Source organism: Medicago sativa, chromosome 1, assembly GCF_051527215.1.
Source record: "Medicago sativa cultivar Bolivia chromosome 1, Bolivia_mono, whole genome shotgun sequence".
Lineage (NCBI taxonomy): Eukaryota > Viridiplantae > Streptophyta > Magnoliopsida > Fabales > Fabaceae > Medicago > Medicago sativa.
This window is the reverse complement of record NC_140749.1, coordinates 72552911-72563733: the sequence shown is the minus strand read 5'-3', so window position 1 is coordinate 72563733 and position 10823 is coordinate 72552911. Positions and strand designations below refer to the sequence as shown.

General features: G+C 30.8%; 1 pseudogene; it reads left to right on the top strand.

Moving 5' to 3' along the window:
- The first annotated feature begins 111 nt into the window (after positions 1 to 111).
- LOC146957136 (uncharacterized) lies at positions 112 to 1178 on the top strand (annotated as a pseudogene).
- The last annotated feature ends 9645 nt before the right edge of the window (positions 1179 to 10823 follow it).

The following is a 10823-nucleotide window of genomic DNA, read 5'->3' as shown; positions in this document are numbered from 1 at the left end:
CAAGTTGTGGATTTGATAAAGAGAGCAACAAAGCTGCTATGTTCAAAATTAATAATATGGGATGAGGCACCGATAATACATCGTTATTGTTTTGAGGCATTTGACCAAACCATGCGCGATATAATGTCTTATGATGGTCGATATAACCATTTGGGGGTGTTTCTGTGGTTTTGGGCGGTGATTTCAGACAAATTTTGCCAGTGATAAGAAAAGGATGCAGACAAGATATACTTGCTTCATCCATCAACTCATCAAAGTTGTGGAGTCACTGTAAGGTTCTCACACTTACAACAAATATGTGTTTAAGTGGTTCAACCGTTCGTGCCGAGCAAGATGAGATAAGAAAGTTTGTCGATTGGATGCTTTCAATTGGAAATGGAATAGGATCCGCCAACGAGAGTGCAGAAATTAACGTACTCATTCCTGATGAGTTGTTGATAAAAGATTCCTCTGATCCGTTGCGTTCTCTGGTTGATTTTGTTTATCCGGATTTTTTGCAAAACATGAAGATCTCGGATTTTTTCCAAAAGTGGGGGATACTTGGTCCTACACTGGACGCAGTTGAACACGTAAAAAAATTCCTCCTATCATTGGTTCCAAGAGACGAAAAGGAATATATCAGTTTTGATTTGGTTTGCAAATCAGACGAGAATAATGAGGTACAAAGCGAATGGTTTACCACCGAATTCTTAAACAATATCAAGTTTTCCGATATTCCAAACAACAAGTTGAGATTTAAAGTTGGATGTCCAGTTATGTTGATGAGGAACATTGACCAAGCAACTGGGTTGTGCAATGGGACTAGGTTGATCGTAGACAATCTTTGGAAGAACTTTATCGGTGCAACTGTTATTACCGAAAAAAATGCTGGTGAAAAAGTAATTATTCCAAGAATGAACTTAGTTCCGAGTGATCCTAAACTGCCTTTCAAATTTACTACGAGACAGATCCAGTTGGCTTTGTGCTTTGCAATGACAATAAATAAAAGTCAGGGTCAGTCATTGTCTCATGTTGGAATCTATCTTTCCGAACCGGTTTTTACTCATGGATAGTTATACGTCGCTGTGTCGAGAGTCACTTCCAAAAAGGGATTGAAAATGCTTATACTGGATGAAGAAAATCGTGTGTGTACTGAGACCACTAATGTTGTGTACCGTGATGTTTTTCGGAACGTTTAACCGGTCGTTCCTGATGACGCAGGTGGGTATGATTTTTTTTTCTATTTTGAACTTCGTTGTGTGTGTGTGTGTGTGTGTGTGTGTGTGTGTGTGTGTGTGTGTGTGTGTGTGTGTGTGTGTGTGTGTTATTTGGATATGAATTGGTTGTTGCTACTTGCAACCATTCTAATAGTTGCGTAAATAAAGATTAATGGATTGGTCATGTAGATAAACTACAATTCTGCAACTAACAATTGAGATCACACTTCTTATTTCATTGTATAAAATCCAATGACATTTATTGTTGTGCAAAGAACATGTTGAGTGATCGATTTGTTATAGGGACTAATATGTTATATGGAGTAATATTTTTGATCCTTTTTTGATAATATTTTTGGTCTCATGTACCTTCAGGTGTTGGTTTTGTGCTTCAGGTGACTTGATATCATTTAGATGTACACAGGCTCACGTTAATGGAATTTCTATGGCATTGAAATATCATTGATCAATTGCAATAGGTGCAATACCTTCTTTTCAACAACGTACTTAACACTGCCTGATACATTAATGTGTTTATCTACTGAGACTTCAGTTTTTCTATTATCTGATAGAGCAACTCCAATATTCTCATACTTAGTTTAATTTTATTTATAATGTCAGTATCCTTCTGATCTTTCTCATTTTTCCTAATGTAAGCCGTACTCTTCCAGTGACCATATTATCAGCTATATGTTCTGCTTCATTTTTTTATACAATCAGCTATATATCTGTCTTTTTTTTTCTTTGTTCTTTGGAGTGCCTATGTTTATGTGCATGCACAGGAGAATTTTGTAGTCCCTTTTTCAAGCATTTTTTGTTGTGTTTTTGTTGATGAGTTATTTTATAATATGCTTAGTTAAAAAAAGTGATAGATAGTTGGTGTCTTTGTCGTTGTTTGTTATACTTATTTGTTACACGATTGAATAATTACAAATTCGTGTTGGATGTTAAGATGAATCAAGTGTATGCACGATATTAACATTGTATATATAAGGGTATCCGCTATAGAAATTATGGAATTTGAAAGAAACTGTATATAAGGGCATTTGGTAGAAAATGTATATGCAGTGGTAGGCCTCGAGACTCCAACACCCCCAGTTATATGCATAATAGCCAAAAAAAAAAACAAGACTCATGATGTCTCCGTGATTACTTTTAGTCATCCGTGTAAAATATTCCGACATTAAATACTAATATTTCGACGTTACATCCGTTAAATCATTCCTGTTTATCGATACGAAAATCCAAATAACTACATACGCATTGATATTTGTATATAATATGCAATCGAAAATACGATAACGATGCGTTTTATTAATATATTGTGTATAAAATAATGAATTTGCTATTTAATTAGATTTTATATAAAAAAATAGTCATAATTCTAGCCCGTGCTTGACACGGGTTTCCAAGCTAGTTATTTTAAAATTGTTACATGATTCAATTTTTAAAAAAATGTGGATCACAGAACACATCAGAATAAACTTTGAATTCGGCCTAACATTGTTCGATTTATAAGTACGCATATTAAAATACATTAATTTATTTTTTTGAACAAACCAAAATGGAATATATAACATTAACAAAGGTGATTCATCTCGCACAAAGAGAAACAACCAAACAATTTACAATGTCAAGTTACCTGTGCCATAAACAAGAACACCGCAATGAAGAAAATTGAAGTAAAAATAAAATTACACCATAAAATACATTAATTTCTATAATAACCTTTTAAATAAATTTTAATTTGTAAATTAAAATTACATGGAATTAGTTTTTTTGGAAACGAGAATTGACTAATGGTACTTAAGCCTAACATTACAAATCTTTAAATGTGCTTATTAAGACAGCTTATTAAGACACACTAATTTCTATGATAACTTTTAAATAAATTTTAATTTTGTAACTTAAAATACCCGAAATTTATGCACTGGTTTGTAATTATTTTGTGCACCAAATTGATCATTTTGTCTAATAAATATGTAAAGTGACAAAGTGAGAAGCACACCATTTTACATTTGACCATCTTAATAGAAGAGTTTTGTTTTGTTGGCCTTTAATAGAAGAGTTTTGTTTTGTTGTAATAGAAGAGTTTTGTTTTGTTGGCCTTTAATTAGATTTTTTTTTTATTATTTTACTATCACGATGTGTATTTTTTGCTATCTTTTTTAATTCATATATTTTTATATTATCATGGTTTTCAACCATGGGTGTCAACTCAAAATTTAAGTTGTTTCATAAAAACATACACCCTCTGGTCACTAATATAAGCAAAAGTTTGATTTTTAGATTCATTCAGTAAATGACGTATGTCGCCTATAATAAAGACTACATACGTCATTTAATGAATGAATCTAACAATCAAACTTTTGCTTATATTAGTGACCGGAGGGTGTAGTCCTTAATTCTTTTTTTTATCAAAAAAATTTCAAGAGTAAAAAAAACGCTCCTATACATATTTGAAAAATAGTTGAGAAAAGGTGTTGTATGTACGATGAATTTGTTTAATGTTGTTAAGAACACGAGAGAATGTCATACTATTAGACACAACTTTAAAATATACATAGTTTACAATACTAAAATTACAAGGTTTTTTTTTTAAGACGTAAATTTACAAGGGCTGTCAAGGATGACTACCACAAAACTATGTGCCATTTCACTCCACCAGACTAACCAATATTTGTCAAGGTGACTTTTATAAAGTTTTTTTTTTTCCACTTCACGGGCTGGTATCATTTCTTTTTAATTCGCATCATTTCACTTGACAAAGATGATTTCACCTGACAAACTTTTTTTTTTTTTTCACTTCACGGGTTTTTAATTCGTATCATTTCACGGGCCGTCAATTATAAGATTTTTTTTTTCATTTCACTTGACAAAGATGATCTACCATGATATATGTATCATTTCACTTCACGGGCTGGTATATTTGAAGATGAAGTTCGTTTTTAATCTGTTCTTAAGTTAGCTTTGCAATGAAATATAAGATTTTAATTTCTTTTAACACAAGTTGTGTTCCCGTTTAACTTTATTTAGGTTGTTAAAGTTAGGTGTTTATTTTAATAGATTTCTTTGCAAGTATATCACATTAGTTTTTGGATCAAAGACATTCCATTTCTAACTATGAATAAGCATGTTTGAATAAAAAAAAATTAATACAAAAACTCATGTTTAAATAGATCCCACTTCAATTTATATTAATTAAACTAGAGATTTTCTATTGCACTCAAATATAAAAAGTAAAATAAAATTGGCAAATAAGATCAAAAGATGTCATTAAAATAGTTAAATAGTTTAAGTAATGTTAAAAAAAATAGTCGAAAAGGTTGGCGCATTTGGTAAAGACTGCAAAATCATTTGTTCAACTTTCGTTTCCATCGTGATTACCTCTTTATCTCTGAAACCCAAAATAATAAAATAATTTAAACGAATGGAAACGTCTGAAACCCAAAATAATAAAATAATTTAAATGAATGGAAACAATTGAATAAAAAAACCACTTCAAAAAATATGTTTATACCCTTTATAAACAAAGATATGATATACTTACATTTTGACATGTATTTTAAATATTATCAACATAAATTAAAAAATATAAACAAAATTTTAAATATTATCAACATAAATTAAAAAATATAAACAAAAATTCAGCAAAAAATTTCCCGTGCAGGGCACGGGCTGCAAACTAGTATAAGTTACCTCCGTCCGCCACTTAAATCCATTCAGTTAAATCTTGTGGAAAAAACATTATTCATCATCAAACCCATAAATATTCATCATCATCATCAATAAACCCAACAACATTCATCATCTTCATCATCAAAACTTAGAAGAAAAAAAAAATTAAACTATGCCCAGAAGAACAACGAATTCCAAAACAAATCAAAACGAATTTATTAATCCCACAAAACGAATTCATTAATCCTCAAAATGAATTCCAGAACATAAAATTAGGAACGAGAAGAAAAAAAAATCCCCGTTTTTTTAGATGAATTAGATCATGAACCCTGATTTGAATAAGAAAGGAAAATTTTAAAATCAATTTCAAGAAAATATAATATTCGATTCGGATTCATTTTCACGATCTCTTCAATTTCCCAATTCTCATTGCAATCAAACAAACCCTTCTCTTTCATGGCTTCATCGTAGCTCATCAATCACCTCTTTATAATCAAAATTAGACTTTTGGCCCGTGCGTCGCACGGGTTTTCTCGACTATAATAGAGACCAATAAATAATCTTTAACATATTGATATGGTAGAAAATATTTTCTTAAAAAAAAGGCAAGAGGATAGGAATGAAATTGGTGTGCAATGCATTTTTTTAGATGGAATTTGTTAGGTTAAATAACTGAAACCTAATAAAGCAAATGAGCGGAAAAAAAAATTAGGTTAAGTTACTGCAGACGACGTAACAAAATTAATATATAAGGATGTCAAAAAAAAAAAGGCAAGAAATTAAAAAAAAGAGTATAAAATTTTTGACAAAAAAAAGTATAAAATAGAATGATCATACGTGATCATTGATATGGTAGAAAATATTTTCTTCAAAAAAAAAAGGCAAGAGGATAGGAATGAAATTGGTGTGCAATACATTTTTTTTAGATGGAATTTGCTAGGTTAAATAATTGCAAACCTAATAAAGCAAATGAGGGAAAAAATTAGATTAAGTTGCTGACGTAACAAAATTAATAAATAAGAATGTACGCTTGCAAAGATAAAGTCACGCAGAAGCTTTCCAACCTCTTTCCCAGTAATTCCCCACCTGATCCTCCTCCAAGATAATCATTTTTTCTATTCCTTTTCTCTTGTTCTTATTGTTATTATTTTTTGAACAAATTCTTGTTGTTATTATTGTTTTTATCATCTTAACGTGGTTGTTTTTAGCTCTGTTTGTAATTTCCAATAATCGGAAGGGAAAAAAAAAACTTGTTTGGCAGTGTTCATGTTAGATCTGATCCGCGGAAAATGGATTAATATAGGTCATTTTCGGTTTTTCCTCTGTAATTTATTTTATTTTATTTACCCTCTATAAAATATTTTTCTATTTTACTATTTACACTTTAGCTGCAAGTGCTAGCAAGAGCTTACTCAATTGATCAACCGCATTGATTGTTTGTAGATATTACCCAATGATAACATGCCTTCGAAAATGGGGTGGGGGGATTCACCTCTGAAACTGGGTAAATTATTCATCATGATTGTTCGTATCCTACTTCTCATTTAAAAAACATATACTCCCTCCGTTTCAATTTATCTGAGCCCTTGACTCATTTCACACAGATTAAGAAAAATGTATAAATAAAGGGGAAAGTGGAATATATTGTATTGGGAATGATAAAAGTAATATTATTTAGTGTTATATTGTATTGGGAATGATGAAAGTTGTATTGAAAATTGAAATAACTCAGTTATTTTGGGACACTTTTTTTTTAAAAAATGGGTCAGATATTCCGGGACGGAGGGAGTATATGCAAGATATTGTTAAAATAGTCTTGAAATGTACTCCCTCCATTTCATAATATGTGCCATCTTTCTTAAAAAAAAAGAGTAAATTACACTCCTCTCCCCTCAAAGATGCTTGAATTGCACTCCCCTCCCCTCTTATGTTAAAATATACACTTCCCTCCCCTCTTTTTCAAAACATAACAGAAAATATTTCACATCCCTCCCTTGAAAGAAGCTTGAATTACATTCTCATCCCCTCTTATGTTAAAATCTACGCTTTACTTCCTCAATAATTTTTTTATTTCTAATAATCTAGCCAAAAGAAAATCTAACATACTTTGAAGAAAGAAAAAAAAATAGTATTGCGGGTTCATTTTATTATAATCAAAATTTGAATACATATATATTTTTCGTTATTTTTTATTCACGATTTTATTAACATGTAGTTTTAAACTTGATTATAAAATATTAAACAGCCCAAAATAAAATTAAAATTTCTAAAAAATTACTAAAATCGATTAAGTATGGTTATTTAAATTATACTTCAAATTATAATATTAATAACAAACTATTTAAATTTAATTATCATTCACATTAAACAAACATATTTATCTATTTTAAATGGTGATTCAAAATTAGTATATATTATAAAAATATTTATTTATGTTAAAATAAATTAAAGTGTAGTGCATATTTAATTATTAAGGGAAGGGGGTTGTTATTCAAGCATCTAATAGGGGAGGGGAGTATAAATTTTACATTTCAAGGGAGGAGAGTGTATATTTTAACATAAGAGTGGAGGGGAGTGCAATTCAAGCATCTTTGAGGGGAGGGGAGTGTAATTTACTCAAAAAAAATCTCAAATTATTTATCCCTTTTCTTTTTAAAAAACTAAGCAAATATATTAAAAACCAACAAAAGTTCCTCTAGTACAAGGTGTACCATAGAAAGCTAAAAAGTTCAGATATTATAATAATACAGACAAGCTACAACACAGTAGCCAAAAGAGAAAAATATATGTTACAGCCTGGAACTTTTTTTTTAGAGAGAGTTACAACCTGAAACTTGAAAGCATAACAAAGGACTCAATCTCCAAACTGTGTACTCAAAAACGAAAAGAGCATAATACGATTTGAGCCACCAGTAGGCTTAAAGTTTAACATTTTTCAATAAAGAGGAAAGATGTACCGTCTTATTATGAAGATGGTATTATTTGTCATTTTTACAATACTAATACAACATTTATTACTTTTTTCCACTAATATACTCTTATTTATTGCATTTCAATCATCTATAACTATTTCACCAACCATAGTTAACAAGGGTGTTTTAGTAAATTGATGAATGATGACAGAACATCATATGACATTTTGGCTATGTTTTTAGTGCATTTTCTTTGCATTTTAAGACAAATAAGATGAGAATTAGATGACTTGTTAATGGTTTGAGGAACATATTGTATTGTTTTCACTCGAGTCGTTGTAATTCAGTTTTATTCTAGATCATGCAACTCCATAGGTGTTTTGAGTGTTTTGTAGTGAGGAATCATGTAAATCATCAAATCAAGACATCATGTGAAGGATCAAGGATGAAAAATTGAAGATCAAAGGTTCATTTCAAGTTGTTGGGAATTTTCAGACGAAAGAACGATCGAAAACGGGAAGAAAACGCAAGAAATCGCACTTGAGGGGCTGCCTCAGGCACCCTGCTCCTGTATCTATGTGCCATGCGCCTGGGAAGGTTCGGAGATGCAATTCACTGCTGCCACAGGCGTATGCGCCCCCTGCCATGCGCCAAGTACCGGGTAAAAACCCATTTTTTGCTTGTTTTCTAGCTTTTTTTCTCTTAACCCCTAAGTAACCTAATGCTATAGATAGAGACCCTAGCACGTTCTTTTATTCATTCAGAAACATTGACAATTCAGAGCAAGAGTGAATAATCAGAGATTCAAGACGGAATTTCTTCTCCTTTTATTCTTTCTAGGTATGTTTTTATTTTGTTTTGTTATGATATATGTTGCCATGAGCAACTAAACCTCTTGATTAGGGTACCACGATGTACCCCTTCTTATTTGTTGGAATTTATGAATAAAGTTTCAACAGTTTATTTCTTTTATTTGTGTTGAGATTTGAATTAGACTGCTGCCCCGTTTTGCAAATGGTTAACTACGAGAGTAACCTTGTAAATTGATTTGTAGGATAAAAGTAGGCGCAGACAACTCGAAATCTCCAAGTTTATTGGCCTTTTTAATGACTTAATCTATTAGGTTAGGTTTATGTTGTCTCGGTATTGCTTTTCCTTCGTTAGCGTAGTACACAACTCTGGTTGGTCCTACACAAGTTAACCCAGGGACTTAGAACGAGTAATATCGTCGTGGCACATTAAATCAATGATCACGAAATAAGTTGTTTAATTTCTCAAAAGATAAATTTCATTCAAAGACGAAGGGGAACTCAAGGAAACCTTAATCGCCGTTAATCATCTGAATCACAAAAACCTAATCTCGCATTGGGCAGAGCAATTAAACCCTGCAATTCTAATCATCTTTTTCTATTTTCCATTTTAAAATAAGTTTTGCTAATTATTGAGTTGAACCACAATCCATATAGAGAACGATACAACTTACTATTCGTTGGACTTGTCAATTTCGTCCATCATAAATGATACACATTTTGTCATTAAAATCAACACTATTAATTATTTCTTTAATAACCGTGTAAAACTCAAATAATGAGTATTAAAACTACAAAAACAAATTTAAATGTGTCTTTTCTTATTCATTTTGTTCTTTAAATGTGTCTTTAGTTAACCAATTTAGTACTATTTACATGTATTTTTTGCTACTTAATTTTGATAAATAGAGATATTGCAGTGACAATATATTATACATTTATACATCAACATGATTATTTTTAATTTTTGGATCATGTTAACAAATGTTTCTGAGACTTTTCTCTCTCTCCGAGACTTTGTGTAAGAAACACTGATAAAAATTTTGTTTTGAAAATACTAGTGAAACACTTGTCAAAGTCATAACTACGTGAGTAACTTTTTATTCAAAAGTTTTTTTGTTTTTTACTTCAATGTTATATGGATACTTGTTAACATTTTTTTTTACTGTGTCCGTGTATTATATATAAACTTAGGGCCTGTTTGGTTCTAAGGAAAGAGAGTGGATAGAAAGCAGCAAGGAAAGAAAGTTTATGGAAAATTGTGCTTCCATTGTTTGGATGCTCTGCCAGTAAGGAAAGAAAGTATCATCATTTAGCGGGTCCCACATTAAAAACTTTCCTCCCGGCAAAGCGCAGAGTGTGAGATGAGCTTCCAATATGGTGAAATGACAACATAGGCTTTGTTTGGATGTCCAATGGAAAGAAAGTATAAGGAAAGAAAGTAGAAGGACTGAAAGTGAATAGAAAGGGAAAGGAATGTGAGATGATTGTTTGGTTGTTTGGTATAAGTGAAAGTGAAAAGAAAGTGAGAGGAAAGAATAAGATATATTTTAGTAAAAGACATAGATGTCCCTACATTTGAATAAAATGTTAATTTAAAATATGTATAATAATATAAATACATGCATATATTTATAGAATATTTTAAAATAAAATAATAGTGTATCAGTTATTTATTAATTAAATTATTGATTTAACATTGTTATTAAATATTTGTTTCAAGTTGCTAATATAATAATATTGCAAAATTGTAAATAACTCATGCACATCTACCAAAGCAAGGACATAATTGTCCATTTAAAACATTGAATATTCTCTTCATGCTTTCTTCTCAAATTTGAACGGAAAGTTTTCTTGCCATGGGACCCACCAAAATTTATCATTTCTCACTCTTTCTTTGGTGTTCCAAACCATGGAAGCACAATTCCCTATAAACTTTCCATCCTACCCAGCTTCTTTCCTTACTCTTTCAATGGTTCCAAACACAGCCATAACCCTCAGTTTTTGAAGTATTTTTCTTCATTAGCATATGACATATGTTCATTTTTATCATAATTTTGATAAAAAAAATAGTTTACTTCTGACGTCATATACTTAAGGCATGTTCTAAATTTAATTACTTTAATATTTATTATGTATGTGTGTCTGTCTATCTTTCCTTCAATTTTCTTTCCACTTTCTTTGATACCAAACAACTAAATAATCATCTCTCTTTCCATTCACTTCCT